The sequence below is a fragment of the Hyperolius riggenbachi genome, chromosome 6 (genome assembly GCF_040937935.1).
Source record: "Hyperolius riggenbachi isolate aHypRig1 chromosome 6, aHypRig1.pri, whole genome shotgun sequence".
Taxonomy (NCBI): Eukaryota; Metazoa; Chordata; class Amphibia; order Anura; family Hyperoliidae; genus Hyperolius; species Hyperolius riggenbachi.
Window position 1 is genome coordinate 251,799,315 of NC_090651.1, and position 17,676 is coordinate 251,816,990.

Sequence of the window (17,676 nt, forward strand, 5' to 3'; positions counted from 1 at the left end):
CACATTATCTACCAAAGTGCCCATTTCCACTAGCCGAGATACGATGCATTTGCGGCAAAAAAAAGCCAAAAAATGCTAGTTCTCTGGCGCCACCATATGCGCCTTAAAATATCAGCATTTGGGAGCCTGCGGTGCCCGATATATAGCGGGTTCTGTACCATCACCTGCTATTTACAGGGTGTCCATATTTCTGCTCCGCCGCCGCACAAATACTGATATATTTCACATTGCGCCTATTGCGGCACCCAATTAGTCCACTTGACACTGACATCCTGCAGCGTAACTCTGCACATTCTGTGCATCTTTTTTATTACATTAGCAGCTGTGAAAAAAATGTGTGCGTTTTTCTGCATACAAACAAACATGGTGTGAAGAAAACACACACAGAAAACTGAAAACCAAGTGTCCCGTGCATTATAGTGGATGGAATATGGTATTGCCTTTACAAGTCTCTTACGTGTAGGAGCAGGTTCACTCAACCGGAAGAGTGGGTGCACTCTCCGGCCTGTCTTCTGATCCCAGGACTTCTGGATAGCCAGGGCAGTCTTCATGGCATTCCTGGTTCTTTCACGGTGCTGGAAAGAGAAATATATATTACATTTTGAATGAACTCAGAGAACAATAATTATTCTACCTGATTAGCACTAATTAGGGTTAATTACCATATTTTTTGGGCTATAAGACGCACTTTTTCTCTCCTAAAAGGGGGGGGAATATCAGTGCGTCTTATAGTCCGAAAGCTACATTTTTGGTCCTGCACCTCCCTTTCCTTGTTCTCTATTCCGTGTCTGCTATGTCTGCATGCCCCCCTGTGCCCCAGTGACTGCATGTATCCCTGTGTTGCAGTGTCTATGTGTCCCCTTGTGTCCCAGTATCTGAGTATCTGTGTCCGCATTGCACCTGATGTCCCTAATGTTTGCATGTCCCCGGGTGTCCCGATATATCAAACACATACTTACAACTGCCGCTTGTTCATGATCAGGCTGTCCCCCGTGTCTCAAATACACGGTGTTTGCGTGTCCCCGGGTGTCCCGATGTATCAAACACATACTTGCAGCTGCCACTTACTCAACAGGCTTTCCCTGTTCACCTTTCTTGAAGCTTAGATCATCGCGGTGTCCCCCGGTACCGCCGCAGTTTGTATCGATCAGGAAGTCCCGGGCGTGCGATGTTTGCACCAATCAGGCGGCGGCGCTAGCCTTAACCGCCAATCACACTGCGCACTGCTCAAGTGACGTCTCAAGGGTGGGGCCACCTCTCTGTCATTGGGGCCAATCACAGCGCTCCCCGACTGATTGGTGCATTTGTCTACATGGATGCCCGGGACTTCCTGATCGATACAAACTGCTGCGGTACCTAGGGACACCGCGATGATCAAAGCTTCAAGGGAGGTAAACCGGGCAGCCTGATGAGCAAGTGGCAGCTGCAAGTATGTGTAATCGGGACACCCGGGGACACGCAAACACTGTGTATTTGAGGCACAGGGGAGAGCCTGATGATATACAAGTGGCAGCTGCAAGTATGTGTTTGATACATCGGGACACCCAGGGACACACAAACATGGTGTATTGGGACACGGGGGACAGCCTGATGATGAATAAGTGGCAGCTGCATATATGTGTTTAAGACACCAGGACAGCAGACACCAAGGGCATGGAATACATGCAGACACACAGACACTGGGACATAGGGGGACACAAACACACTGGGACATAGGGGGACAGGCGGACATAGGGGACATGCAGACACTGGTACAAGGGGACATGTAGACAGGGGGACACAGGGCTAGCAAAATCTGGGACAATGGGGATAGAAGACATGGGGGGGGGGGGACATGGAGGAAACAGTGAACAAGGGGACAGAGGAAGGAGGACAGAGCACAGGGCATCAGACACCAGGACAGAGGACACAGGTGGACAGAGGACATGGAGACAGAGGAATGGGTAAAGAGGACATGGAGACACCAGTGGACACAGGGGGCAGAGGGCACAAGGGGGGCAGAGGACATGGAGACAGAGGAAGGGGTAAAGAGGACATGGAGACACCAGTGGACACAGGGGGCAGAGGACACAAGGGGGACAGAGGACATGGAGACAGAGGAAGGGGTAAAGAGGACATGGAGACACCAGTGGACACAGGGGGCAGAGGACACAAGGGGGACAGAGGACATGGAGACAGAGGAAGGGGTAAAGAGGACATGGAGACACCAGTGGACACAGGGGGCAGAGGACACAAGGGGGACAGAGGACATGGAGACAAAGGGGTAAAGAGGACACGGAGACACTAGTGGACACAGGGGGAAGAGGACACAAGGGGGACAGATAAACATAGGAGAACACAGGGGTGCACAAGAAGTATAAGAAAGACATAATTGGGGGAAAAGGTCCATAAGACGGCCCTGCACCATGGATGCACCAGGTTTAGTATATTATTTTTTTCCCCTGGATTTTGTCCTCTATATCTAGGTGCGTCTTATAGTCCTGAGCGTCTTATAGTCCGAAAAATACGGTAGCTGCAATAGGGAGGAATAATAATACTCACCAGAGATCTCTGCACTTCAACGAGCTGTGAGTACAGCAGGATGGCGTCAGGGCTGGGTGTGATGATGAGGGGTGGTCTGGAGAAGAGACGCCGCACTGTAGAAAAAAAAACCCATCACATTAAGCACAAGAAAATGTAAATTCCTTATGGACTTTTAATGAGATATATAATAAAGGCATGCTTCTTGCTAGTTTTGCCCTAAAAGGCATCCCTCCCTCTTATTTGACAAAGTTGGGAGGTTTGCTACAGACACACTGCCAAGTGTTTTGCAAGTGTTTGCGATGCATTTGCATTTTGAAAAACGCATTCCAATTGACTTGAATAATACTTGCCGCAAAATTACCATGATTTTGAAAAACCGCAGCAAAATCAATTTCAAAGCACAAACATATTGCAAACGCTTGGCCGTGTCTCTCAGCCTAAACTACTATGGGACATTACCCTTAGGATGCAGTTGCTATGGCAACATAGAAAATCCTCAGTGGCCTTCCTGGCGGTAAGCCCGACCTGAGCTCGGGTTTGGAGAGATGAGATGTGAGCGGTAATCCCGAGCTCAGGTCGGCCTAGGGAATTCCCTGCCTTTTAGGAGTCCGGCGCACGATCGCTGCTGCGCAGCGGGACTCCAGCATCTCCCCCGGCTCTCCCCGGCCTTTCTGAGTACATCGCTGGCCGCCGGGCTCCCCATAGCCCCGCTCTTGTTCCAGGGGCCCGGCGGCCAATCAGAGCGGCGGCGTGATGTAACGGGGTGGGACAAAAATGTAAAGTGGCCCTGAAGAGTCGCACAGGGCAGAAGAAAAAAAAACAGATCTGCATGTGTTTTTAACATATATACTGTATAAATATGTATATACGGGTGGACACATATATATATTGTATATATGTATATATACTGTGTGTGTGTGTATATATATATATATATACACAGTATATATACATATACAGGGGCCAGCCTTTGCTATGAGCGAGCCTGTGCGGTCGCTCAGGGCGCCATGCTCTCAAGGGCGCATGCGCCCTGTCGCCCCTTGCCGCCCGCTGGCCAGTGGAGAAAAAGAAAGTAAAACTAGAGCGTGTCGCCCCACTGCCTGCTATGTTACTCTGTACACTTGAGTTGCGTGCAGCATGGGCATCGGGGCGAAAACGCTCTAGCTTTACTTTCTTTTTCTCACTGGCCGCCGGTAACTATAGGGAGGAAGCTAGGTCAGGAAGCCATGGCAGAGTGGGCATAAGGTGAGACAGTGACTCCGGAGCTGCACATCGAAGTGCTTTGCTGTGTAATCACTTTGGTGTAGCATCCTTCGTGCAGCATACAGTACATCTAACCAACGGCCGCCAGGGAGTCGGGGACACTGTCTTTGGGTACAGCTGACTTGCAATGAGAGAGGGCAGGTCAGTATATGGGTAAGGGAAATCTTGCTCTGCCACTTCTGGCACATGGGGACATTGGGGAGCCGCCTGTGCCATATAGACGCCTGCACATCAAAGCGCCTTGCTATCTACCCACCACGGCCGGTCACTGTATTTAGTGATGTGGATCTGTGTGAGAGAGGTGTGGATCTGTGTGAGAGAGGTGTGGATCTGCTGCAGCACATGGATCTGCTTATCTGTAACGAATAACGTTTATAAAAATACTAAACATATCTATCGTATTTAACTAAACGTTATTTAAAATTTTATCCCTTACTGTTTGTAAAACATTATTATTCACATAATAAAGTGATCAGTAAGTATATTGTAATATATTTTTTACAGTCACTATTTGTAAAACATTATTATCCACACAATAAAGTGATCACTAAGGGGGGATTTAGGGTTAGGCACCACTAGGGGGTTTTAGGGTTAGGCCCCACCAGGGGGGAATTAGGGTTAGGCACCAACAGGGGGGTCCTAGGGTTAGGCACCACCATGGGGGTCTTATGGTTAGGCACCACCAGGGGAGATTTAGGGTTAGGCACCACCTGTGGGGCCTTAGGGTTAGGCACCACCAGGGGGGATTTAGAGTTAGGCACCACCCGGGGGGTCTTAGGGTTAGGCACCACCAGGGGGATTTAGGGTTAGGCACCACCAGGGGGTCTTAGGGTTAGACACCACCAGGGGGGGTCACCACCAGGGGTTAGGGATAGGTAGACGGAGGGCTATAAACAATATTTTCCGATTTTATTGCATAAAGAATCGATAAATGAAGGTTATACACAATATTATACAATTATAATGATTATACATATATTATCGTTTTTTAACAAACGTAGTTATAAGTTTTACTTTTAAAACAGGGAAAATTATCATTTTCACAATTTGCGATTTCATACACATTATTAAATGTTTTATTAATTTTTAAAACATTATTGTAAATGAAATACAACACAATATTTTTATATGTTAACGCTTATCTATTACACCACGCGCCCTTTTTCCCCGATGCCCTTTTTGCATGTATGCCTCAGTATCTACTACTTGACATAAGGGTGAAGTTGCCACAGTAATGGTAAAGTCCCTTGTACACACATTTTACATCAGCAGGGGTATGATGCTGTGGCAACTAGTGTTGGGCGAACATCTAGATGTTCGGGTTCGGGCCGAACAGGCCGAACATGGCCGCGATGTTCGGGTGTTCGACCCGAACTCCGAACATAATGGAAGTCAATGGGGACCCGAACTTTTGTGCTTTGTAAAGCCTCCTTACATGCTACATACCCCAAATTTACAGGGTATGTGCACCTTGGGAGTGGGTACAAGAGGGAAAAAAATTTAGCAAAAAGAGCTTATAGTTTTTGAGAAAATTGATTGTAAAGTTTCAAAGGAAAAATTGTCTTTTAAATGCTGAAAATGTCATGTTTCTTTGCACAGGTAACATGGTTTTTACCGCCAGGCAGTCATAAATGTAATAAAGAGAAGAGGTTCCATAAACAGGGACCGGTAACGCTAACCCAGCAGCAGCAGCAGCACACGTGATGGAACAGGAGGAGGCGCAGGAGGAGAAGGCCACGCTTTTTGAGACACAACAACCCAGGCCTTGCATGAGGACAAGAAGCGTGCGGATAGCATGCTTTTTACCGCCATGCAGTCATAAATGTAATAAAGATAAGAGGTTCAATAAACAGGGACCGGTAACGCTAACCCAGCAGCAGCAGCAGCACACGTGATGGAACAGGAGGAGGCGCAGGAGGAGAAGGCCACGCTTTTTGAGACACAACAACCCAGGCCTTGCATGAGGACAAGAAGCGTGCGGATATAGCAGCAATGCTTTTTGCCGCCATGCAGTCATAAATGTAATAAAGAGAAGAGGCTCAATAAACAGGGACCGGTAACGCTAACCCAGCAGCAGCAGCAGCACAGAGCACACGTGACGGAACAGGAGGAGGCGCAGGAGGAGAAGGCCACGCTTTGAGACACAACAACCCAGGCCTTGCATGAGGACAAGAAGCGTGCAGATAGCATGCTTTTTACCGCCATGCAGTCATAAATGTAATAAAGATAAGAGGTTCAATAAACAGGGACCGGTAACGCTAACCCAGCAGCAGCAGCAGCAGCACAGAGCACACATGATGGAACAGGAGGAGGCGCAGGAGGAGAAGGCTACGCTTTGAGACACAACAACCCAGGCCTTGCATGAGGACAAGAAGCGTGCGGATATAGCAATGCTTTTTGCCGCCATGCAGTCATAAATGTAATACAGATGAGAGGTTCAATAAACAGGGACCGGTAACGCTAACCCAGCAGCAGCAGCAGCACAGAGCACACGTGATGGAACAGGAGGAGGCGCAGGAGGAGAAGGCCACGCTTTTTGAGACGCAACCCAGGCCTTGCATGAGGACAAAAAGCGTGCGGATATAGCAATGCTTTTTGCCGCCATGCAGTCATAAATGTAATACAGATGAGAGGTTCAATAAACAGGGACCGGTAACGCTAACCCAGCAGCAGCAGCAGCACAGAGCACACGTGATGGAACAGGAGGAGGCGCAGGAGGAGAAGGCCACGCTTTTTGAGACGCAACCCAGGCCTTGCATGAGGACAAAAAGCGTGCGGATATAGCAATGCTTTTTGCCGCCATGCAGTCATAAATGTAATACAGATGAGAGGTTCCATAAACAGGGACCGGAAACGCTAACCCAGCAGCAGCAGCACACGTGATGGAACAGGAGCAGGCGCAGGAGGAGAAGGCCATGCTTTTTGAGACACAACAACCCAGGCCTTGCATGAGGACAAAAAGCGTGCGGATATAGCAGCAATGCTTTTTGCCGCCATGCAGTCATAAATGTAATACAGATGAGAGGTTCAATAAACAGGGACCGGAAACGCTAAACCATCCCAGATGTTCATTGGTCATGTTACTTGGTTGGGGTCCTGGAGTGTTGCGTAGTCATTTCCAATCCAGGATTGATTCATTTTAATTTGAGTCAGACGGTCTGCATTTTCTGTGGAGAGGCGGATACGTGAACCTTGCAGGCAACGGCATTCTTCAAGCTTCGGGTTATTTTGCTGACCACGTGCTCATGCAACTCAGGCACTGCAGAGCGCGCAAAGTGGTAGCGGCTGGGAACCACGTAACGTGGGATGGCCACTGACATCATGCCCTTGAAGCTGTTTGTCTCCACCACTCGATATGGCAGCATTTCGCAGGCCAGAAGCTTGGCTATGCTGGCTCTTACTGCCACGGCCCGGGGGTCATTTGCTGGCAATTTCCTCTTGCGCTCAAACATCTCCGAGACAGACAACTGAACCGTAGGGCTGCACAACGAAGGGCTGTTGGTTGTTGTGTTTGATGAACACTGGGAGACCTCAAGAGCACTACTCCGGAAAGTGACAGTGTCAGCGTCATCTGATTTTTTGGAATGTTTTGAACCACGCAATGGCTGGGCTACTGCTGCTGCTGAGGCGGGTCTGGTGGTGAGTCTGGTGAACCCAAGGGAGGCAGTGTTGCTGGTGGTACCCTGTCCTGCCGCGTTTGCCCACAGAGTGGGATGTTTGGATAGCATGTGGCGGCTCATGCTGGTGGTGGAGAGGTTGTTAATACTTTTCCCCCTGCTCAGGCGGGTCTTGCACACCTTGCAAATCGCCATGGTAACATCCTCAGTGCAGTCTTCAAAGAAAGCCCAGAATTTGGAGCACCTGCCTTGCTGGCGATTTCTGTTTGCGCCTCTTTTGCCTCTCACTTGAACTTCCACGCTTGTGGTGCCTGAAATTGCGCGCCGCCTACCTTGTGGCACAAGGCGAACTCGTGCAGCAGTGGGTTCTTCAACAGACTCATCTGTGCTGCTGCTACGACGGCGATGTTCTCGTTCACAAACAAAATCTGGGTCTATGTCCACATTGTCCATACCCTCCTCTTCCATCTCCTCAAACTCGTCATATGTCATTGTGGGGGGCCGCCGCCGTGGAGTACAGCTCCCCAGCACAACCGTCAGGGGAAACACCTCTTCCCTTGCCCCTCCCTCTTTCACCGGATTTCTTCCTCATTTCACTTATCCTTACAGTACACGCTGACTGGCAGCAGTACAGTGGCAGTACAGAAATGCTATACAGTGGTGGGTGAGCGGTGTACCACTATTGCCAGCAGCGACACAGAGCACAATGCTATACAGTGGCGGGTGAGCGGTGTACTACTGTTCCCAGCAGACAAAGAGTGGCAGTAAACACAATGCTATATAGTGTGGCTGAGCCGTGTACACAGAGTGGCAGTAAACACAATGCTATATAGTCTGCTATATAGTCACCCCGAACGGGGTGATGTTCTGCAGCACCCGAACAGTGGCGAACACTGTTCGCCCAACACTACTGGGAACGCAGATTTTAGTACCTAAACACACGATACAACATGTTTTCCGGGGTCGGACTCTGAGGCACATACAGATGGTCCCGATCATCATCCTCATCATACAACTCTTCTCCTGAGTCTGACCCACCCACCACCTCTGCCACCCCAACATCCCCAGACACAGTCACAGACCCCTCATCGTCCTCAACATTAACTTGGGATGCTGGCCTGAGCCCGACCTCCTCCTCCACATCAGGCCCCATCATCCCCTCAATGGCAGCCCTCATTAATCGCTCTGGCGCCGGACCGATGGACACAACGTTCTCCTCCGGGGAGGGCTGCTGCTGACCACTGGCTGCTGGGGTGGATGTTATAGCTTGCGTGGGGCGTTGGCTGTTGCTGTTGTTGGGAGTGCTGCTCACAGCGGAGGTCTCTGAGGAACTCATGGTGAGCTCATATAGTGGTTGACGGTGAGTGGAGTATTACTGATCCCAGCAATATACACACTGACTGGCAGAGTACGCAATGCTATATAGTCTGGCTGAGCCGTGTACACAGAGTGGCAGTGAACAATGCTATATAGTCTGGCTGAGCGGTGTACACAGAGTGGCAGTACACACAATGCTATATAGTCTGGCTGAGCCATGTACACAGAGTGGCAGTAAACAATGGTATATAGTCTGGCTGAGCGGTGTACACAGAGTGTCAGTAAACAATGGTATATAGTCTGGCTGAGCGGTGTACACAGAGTGTCAGTAAACAATGGTATATAGTCTGGCTGAGCGGTGTACACAGAGTGTCAGTAAACAATGGTATATAGTCTGGCTGAGCGGTGTACACCGAGTGTCAGTAAACAATGGTATATAGTCTGGCTGAGCGGTGTACACAGAGTGTCAGTAAACAATGGTATATAGTCTGGCTGAGCGGTGTACACAGAGTGTCAGTAAACAATGGTATATAGTCTGGCTGAGCGGTGTACACAGAGTGTCAGTAAACAATGGTATATAGTCTGGCTGAGCGGTGTACACAGAGTGTCAGTAAACAATGGTATATAGTCTGGCTGAGCGGTGTACACAGAGTGTCAGTAAACAATGGTATATAGTCTGGCTGAGCGGTGTACACCGAGTGTCAGTAAACAATGGTATATAGTCTGGCTGAGCGGTGTACACAGAGTGTCAGTAAACAATGGTATATAGTCTGGCTGAGCGGTGTACACAGAGTGTCAGTAAACAATGGTATATAGTCTGGCTGAGCGGTGTACACAGAGTGTCAGTAAACAATGGTATATAGTCTGGCTGAGCGGTGTACACAGAGTGTCAGTAAACAATGGTATATAGTCTGGCTGAGCGGTGTACACAGAGTGTCAGTAAACAATGGTATATAGTCTGGCTGAGCGGTGTACACAGAGTGGCAGTACACACAATGCTATATAGTCTGGCTGAGCGGTGTACACAGAGTGGCAGTACACACAATGCTATAGAGTCTGGCTGAGCGGTGTACACAGAGTGGCAGTACACACAATGCTATGTAGTCTGGCTGAGCGGTGTACACAGAGTGGCAGTAAACACAATGCTATATATAGCGTGGCTGAGCGAGGTGCACAGTGGCAGTACACACAATGCTATATAGTCAGGCTGAGCCGTGTACACAGAGTGGCAGTACACACAATGCTATATAGTGTGGCTGAGCGAGCGGTGTACTACTATTCCCAGCAGACACAGAACAGTAAACACAATGCTATATAGTGTGGGTGAGCGAGCGGTGTACCACTATTCCCAGCAGACACAGAACAGTAAACAGAATGCTATATAGTGTGGCTGAACGAGCGGTGTACCACTATTCCCAGCAGACACAGAACAGTAAACAGAATGCTATATAGTGTGGCTGAGCGAGCGGTGTACCACTATTCCCAGCAGACACAGAACAGTGAACAGAATGCTATATAGTGTGGCTGAGCGAGCGGTGTACTACTATTCCCAGCAGACACAGAACAGTAAACAGAATGCTATATAGTGTGGCTGAGCGAGGTACACAGAGTGGCAGTAAACAGAATGCTATATAGTGTGGCTGAGCGAGCGGTGTACTACTGTTCCCAGCAGCGACACACAATGACTGGGGGGGACCCTGGCTAGCGTGGCTGGAGAGCGAACTACCCTGCCTGCCTACCCAAAGCTAAACCCACAGAGAAATGGCGGAGATATGACGTGGTTCGGGTATTTATTTACCCGAACCACGTGACCGTTCGGCCAATCAGAGCGCGTTCGGGCCCGAACCACGTGACCCGTTCGGCCAATCACAGCGCTAGCCGAACGTTCGGGGAACGTTCGGCCATGCGCTCTTAGTTCGGCCATGTGGCCGAACGGTTTGGCCGAGCACCGTCAGGTGTTCGGCCGAACTCGAACATCACCCGAACAGGGTGATGTTCTGCAGAACCCGAACAGTGGCGAACACTGTTCGCCCATCACTAGTGGCAACATGGAAAGGCAGTGGTGTAGCTAAGTAAGGAGTTGTGGGCCCCAGTGCAAGTTTTCCATTGCCCCCCCCCCCCCCAGCACTCTATACATAACAATTGATACGGCACACCAAAACCTGCCAAGAACAAGCACAGTGTCAGAGGTGCAAGAAGGGGATGGGGAACAGTTTGATTACTGATGATGATTACTACTATTCAGAGCATCTATAGACGTGATCATTACCGGTACAAGACCAATAAAGAGCTAATACTGGGCTGAAAGTGGACCCCCTGGGACCCTCTGGCCCAAGGGCCCTGGTGCGGTAACTACCTCTGCATCTCCTATTGCTACGCCACTGTGGAAAGGCCTAGATTTAAAAAACAAATGAAGCCTTGATAGATAGGGATAGTCATTTACCATATAAACGTTAAATACTACTAATAAATCTCCTCCCTTGGAAACCCCCTATGGCTGATAATGTGAACATCTAGTGGAGATATGTGGAAACAAGTGTCATATTGTGTGTACCGCTGATACTTACAGTGTCCAGCCAGAGTCCAGATTCTGCCACAAATGATGAAAAACTGCCAGACAAGGACTGGTGGCACAAGGCAGAGCCAAACGTAGCAGAGCAGTTGGAAAAACATGTTGTAGAAGTAAGATATAGCCAAATTCAGGGATCAGTTCAGAGAGAACACCAGGTATGCTGCTGCATCAAATGCTGCTAAGCCTGGAGTGACAGTTGAGGTGGCTCATGCAGCAGCTTGAGACCATAACTGCCACTGCTGGAGGCTGGCTCATGCAGCAGTGTGAGACCATAACTGCCACTGCTAGAGGCTGGCTCATGTAGCATCATGTGACCATAGCTAATGACAACAGATAGCACAGCAATGATAATGATTAGAATGGTGCTTTTTCTCTACTATAATATGCAGAATATAGAAGCAGTGAGTACAGTGCTCCTCAGAAGCGCCTCTTTCAGGCTTTAGATACAGGTCTGTGTAAATAAATGTATTATTTAAAGCCCAGTTTCAGGATTTTTAAATTAACATTTTTTGGTATATTCACAGTGTATATTTTCCTGTATGTGAAAACACAACTTTCCAGACATTGACTGGAGTATTGAGGCTACCCATTCTGGTAAAAGCAGCAGATTTCTGGCAGCACTACAGGACAATTACTTGACTCAAATGGTAACGGAACCAACTAGGGGGCATGCGTTACTGGATCTGATCATTTCTAATAGACCAGATAATGTATCAAATGTGCAGGTTCAAGAACATTTGGGAAATAGTGATCACAACATGATAACGTTTGATCTGGTGACTGATAGGCCACGGGGCAGCGGGACCACTAAAACTATGAATTTTAGAAAAGCAAAGTTCACTCAAATTAGGCAGGCACTAAGTTTGGTGAACTGGGATAATGTACTACAAGGGGAAGACACTGAAGGGAAATGGCAAGCTTTTAAACTTATACTCAATCAATACTGTAGTATGTATATCCCATATGGAAACAAAATGTCTAGGAATAAAAAAAGGCCTCTATGGATGAATAGAAAGGTTAAAGATAAAATGAAGAGGAAAAAGAATGCCTATAAGGTCTTAAAACAGGAGGGGACCGAGGCTGCACTAAGCAATTATAAGGAGTGCAATAAAAATTGTAAAAAAGAAATTAGGCAGGCAAAGATTGAAGCTGAAAAACAAATCGCTAAGGATATCAAATCTAACCCAAAAAAGTTTTACAAGTACATTAACTCTAAAACAAGAAAGGTTGACTGTATAGGACTCCTAAAGGATGAGGATGGGAACTCAATGGTGGATGACCAAGGTAAGGCAGAGTTATTAAATGCTTTCTTTGCTTCTGTCTTCACAAAAGAAACAGCACTGTTGCAAACTACAGAGGCAGAAGAGTCTCAATCTTCTAACTGTAATATTAAATACTTAACGCAGGAAGAAGTGAAGGCAAGACTAAATAAATTAAAAATAGACAAGGCACCTGGCCCGGATGGCATGCATCCTCGGGTCCTAAGGGAATTAAGTTCAGTTATAGATAAACCCCTTTATCTTATCTTTTGTGACTCTCTTGCAACTGGCAGAGTCCCAGTGGATTGGCGTACAGCCCACGTTTTCCCATTATTTAAGAAGGGCAAAAAATCTGATCCAGGAAATTATAGACCTGTAAGTTTAACATCAGTTGTATGCAAACTATTTGAGGGGTTACTAAGAGATACTATACATGACTTCATAGTAGAAAATAATCTTATTTCTCAGCATCAACATGGGTTTACTAAAGACAGGTCCTGTTTGACTAACATGCTCAGCTTTTATGAGGTAGTGAATGCTATTATGGATATTGGGAATGCTGTAGATGTGATATACTTGGACTTTGCAAAGGCCTTCGACACTGTTCCCCACAAAAGTCTGGTGCAAAAGTTGAGGATGCAAGGACTGGGGAAGAGTCTGTGTTCATGGATAGGGAACTGGCTAATGGACAGAAAACAAAGAGTTGTGGTCAATGGATCGTACTCAAAATGGGAGACTGTTAGCAGTGGGGTCCCACAGGGGTCTGTTCTGGGTCCAGTGCTCTTCAATTTATTTATTAATGACCTAGTAGATGCAGTAGTGAGCAATGTTGCTATTTTTGCAGATGATACAAAATTGTGCAGAATCATCAACTCTCAGGAAGATAGTGTCATATTGCAACAGGATCTGGATAGGATGGCTATATGGGCACATACATGGCAGATGAAATTCAATGTTGACAAATGTAAGGTCATGCATTTTGGACGTACTAATGGTCTAGCACCATACAAAATAAATGGGATACAGTTGGGGACATCAAACTTGGAGAAGGACTTAGGAGTACTCATTGACAACAAGTTAAATAATCGTACTCAATGCCAAGCAGCTGCAGCTAAAGCTAACAAAATTTTGGGATGCATTAAAAGGGAAATAAAAACCCGAGATGCTAGCATAATATTGCCCCTGTTTAACTCTCTAGTAAGGCCACATCTGGAATATGGAATTCAGTTCTGGGCACCACATTACAAAAAAGATATTGCAGTTTTAGAGCAGGTGCAGAGACGAGCAACAAAATTGATGCGTGGGATGGAAGGTCTCACTTATCGAGAAAGGTTAGATAAACTGGGTTTATTTAGTCTAGAGAAAAGACGCCTTAGAGGGGATCTAATTAACATGTATAAATACATCAGAGGGCAATATATTACCTTGGCGGATGAGCTTTTTGTCCCTAGGCCTTCTCAAAGGACTAAAGGAAATGATCTGCGCATGGAGGAAAAACGTTTTAACCATTTATTTAGGAAAGGGTTCTTTACAGTAAGAGTGATTAAGATGTGGAATGCATTGCCACAGGAAGTCGTTATGGCAAACTCTATACCTGCATTTAAAGGGGGCTTAGATGCTTTCCTTGCGTTGAAAGACATCCATGGCTACAATTACTAGGTAATGCCTAATGATGTTGATCCAGGGATTTTATCTGATTGCCATCTGGAGTCGGGAAGGAATTTTTCCCTTTAGGGGCTAATTGGACCATGCCTTGTAAGGGTTTTTTCGCCTTCCTCTGGATCAACAGGGATATGTGAGGGAGCAGGCTGGTGTTGTACTTTATACTGGTTGAACTCGATGGACGTATGTCTTTTTTCAACCAAAATAACTATGTAACTATGTAACTATGTAATTAGCTCTGACAGCACATGTTAATCAATAGGCTGGTTCACATCCCAAAAATGTTTGTATGCATGTCAAAAAAAGCCTTAGTAACTACTACTTTCCATGAGGATGCAGTTACTACAGCAATAGTAAAGGCCCTGGTACCACTACATCAGCAGGGTTTTGCTATAGCTTCTAGCTCAGGGTGCAGAGGCCTAACAATGGCGGGTAACAATTTCCCTGGGGAATACAAGCCTGCATGGGGCACATGTAGTTAGCAGTGGGAGGGGGGCTGTAGGCTGTCCATTTTCTTATTTATTGACAAATATGTTGAAATCTGTCATTTAAGGTTTTATACATCACTTTTTCATGCCAAGCTTTAAAATCTATTTTCTCAAAAACTACAAAGGGCCTTTTTCCACTACACAGCTGAATCGCAAAATCGTAAATCGCTAGTGATTTTTAAATTAAAATTACTTTATCATAGAAATCATGAGAAGTATTTTCCACTATAGTGATTTGGGACCGATTTTCAGAAGGATAATGCAATGCAAATGAACATCGCAAATTGCATAACAAAATGAATAAAAAAATCGCAATCGCTGGCGTTTGTGATTTGTGATTGCGATTGCTAGTGGAAAAGGGCCCAAAGTGTTTTTTTCTTTGCCATAAATAGTGAATTTGTGTCAGGGGCTTCGCAATTAACGTGGACAGTCAGCACCAAAGGCTTTAATGCAAAATTCATGGAACTCTAAATGTAACTCTTGAAGGATACCAGAGCTGAATGAAAAAGTAAAAAAGTCCTCCGTTCCCTTTCTATTATTGCGCAAACACCCCCCGCCAGGTCAAGCATTAGTGCGCAGGCGCTGACCCAGCTACGTTCTGGGCATGCGCAGAGCACTCCCGGCAGCGGGTGCATGATTAATGATGTGTGCTTTCTGATTCCTTATGGTAGCCACTAATGATCCACTCTTTTTCATCCAATCTTACCAAATCTATGTAGTATAAGGGTAAATTGAGTGAATATACTGAATGGATACTTCTGGTCTGGTGCTGTTTATATTGGGTACTTTTTCTTGTTTTTCTCTATGCTATGTTGATCAATCAGCTAACAGATAATTGTCAGCTAGTGGCTTTCACTAGGCTGCCTTTCGGTAGACTGTTTCCACCTATAGTGGAAATTTACATGTTACGAAAATGTTTTGCTCATCATTAGATACTTGTTTAATTCAACAGAAATTCATGAAATACAAGGGGAAATGTGGTCGATTTCATCAGGGGATTGATTTGTAAGGCTCTGACCGGCTGGCCAGGGCCCTGGGATCATAAATCACTTTTACTCTGTGTATAGACTACAATAGGAAGATGTAAGGGACGGTGAAATGAAATAAGCAAAAACATGCCCATAACCAGCCATTCATCATGTCTCACTCCTTCTGGTTGTAGCCTATACAGGAAGCAGACGTGATTTATGATCCCATGATCACGGCAAGCCAGTCATTGCCTTACAAATCAATCACCTGATCAACTGACCACATAGTTCTCTGTGAATTCTCTTTGATGACATTTTAGTAAAATTAATGTATCATCTCTACTCTTCAATAATCTGATCTATGCGCTGATGTTGCTTTCAGTAGGGATGCTCAGTGAAATTGAAATTTCCACATTTCCAATCGGAATTCTGCGGAAATCAGATTTACCGCAGCTCGGTACTTTTAGCCCAATCACAGAACTCAAAAAAGCATTGGACCAATCAGGGGATGCAGAATTTTTCTGCAAAAATTGGATTGCCGTGGTAACTTTAGACCAATCCCAGTTTTTTCAATTTCCGATTCTCCGAATTCCGACTTTTTTTTGTCTGATGCAAAAAATTAGAAATAAAATACTCCTCAGACATTGGAAAATCAGAAATCATAAATATTGGAATCTGTAAACTGAAAAAAACAGAAAATGGGAAATCAGAAAATCGGAAATTAGCATTGGCAGAAATCGGGATTTCCGCAGAATTGGAAATGGGCATTTCCAACCTTCTCTAACTTTCAGAGAGCCTTTGCAACTTGGTGGTGATTGTGAGGGCGTGTTTCCAGTAGCGCGGAAACCGGGCCTAATCCGCACAGTTTCCCCTCAGGCAAATCGCGCGGGGAAACTCTGCTATAGGAAACAATGGCGCCGCTGGCTGAATCGCTTACCTTAGCGATTCGGCCGAGATTGCCATCAGTTTCCATGGGGGAGGCGGTGAATCCCATAGCCGTGCATGGCACGGCTTATGGGATTCGTCAGCGCTCCCGCAGACCAGGAAGTGCCACCGCACGTCTCGCAGCCGTGCGCTGCACTAGTGGAAACTGGCTCTCAAACTGAACAGCAAACATTTTTATGCACCACAGACTCCAGTATTTGACAATCCCATCCTGTGAGTGTGTGAGGTCTACCTATTTGTGGCTGAACCGTAGGTGCTCCTATGTATCTACACTTTATAAATTCAGAACTGATCATTCCTTGGCAGGTACTGCAGAGTTGTAACTTGTCAAACGAATTTGCTGAACAGGTGGCATCCTGTAACTGTGCCACACTGGAAGTCACTGAACCGCTGTATGCCACTGAGGTTTTGCAGACTGATTTTATGCATCTACATCAGCCAAAGGCATTGATTAGACGTGGTATTGATACACTTTTGGCTGGAGAGCTAGATATCTGCTGATATAAACATTCTATGTTTACAGTTTATGCAAAGCGGCTACTTTCTTTAAATATGTTGTGTTGGAAACAGCAGATGTTAGAGGATGTGAAATTTGAAAAGCACTAAATTCCTTTCTTCAATTTTCCTCCCTAGATGAGTTTATGAATTCGTCTCCCAATACAGTCTGCTTCGATAATATTGCTCTGTGTTATTATTATTCTCCCAAAGGGAGCAGATAATTATCCTCCAGTCAATCACCGTGAAAAACAGAAGCAGTAATACATTCCAATAAGGGTCCACTAAGCCATAAGGCTTGCTGGCCCCTCCTTCCACAATCCTCAGCAGCTCCTATTGAACTGAAAGATTTTCAATGTTTTCTTGAGCAGATCTCTCCTCTTGCATTTCTGTTCAGGAGCCGATTCAGGAGAGACAGAGGAAACTCCACACACTGCTGGCTAGTAGAAATCAGTGAGTATTTCTCGATTTAACATTTTTTCTGCATTTCTTTTATAAGTGTATCAGAAGATATTTTAAAGCTTTTTTGTTGTTGTTTTATCTTACTTAAAAAACATATTTATTTTA

The 17,676-nt window shown here is 46.2% G+C and overlaps 1 protein-coding gene across 1 annotated transcript in view; it reads left to right on the forward strand.

The window, feature by feature from the left end:
* Window positions 1-17,451: 17,451 nt before the first annotated feature.
* The window catches only part of LOC137521440 (probable glutamate receptor), an 81,644-nt gene continuing 81,419 nt past the window's right edge, over window positions 17,452-17,676 (forward strand). The window contains exon 1 of the mRNA XM_068240690.1: window positions 17,452-17,562. The gene's annotated coding sequence lies outside the window, so the exon portion shown is untranslated. The remainder of the gene's footprint in view (window positions 17,563-17,676) is intronic.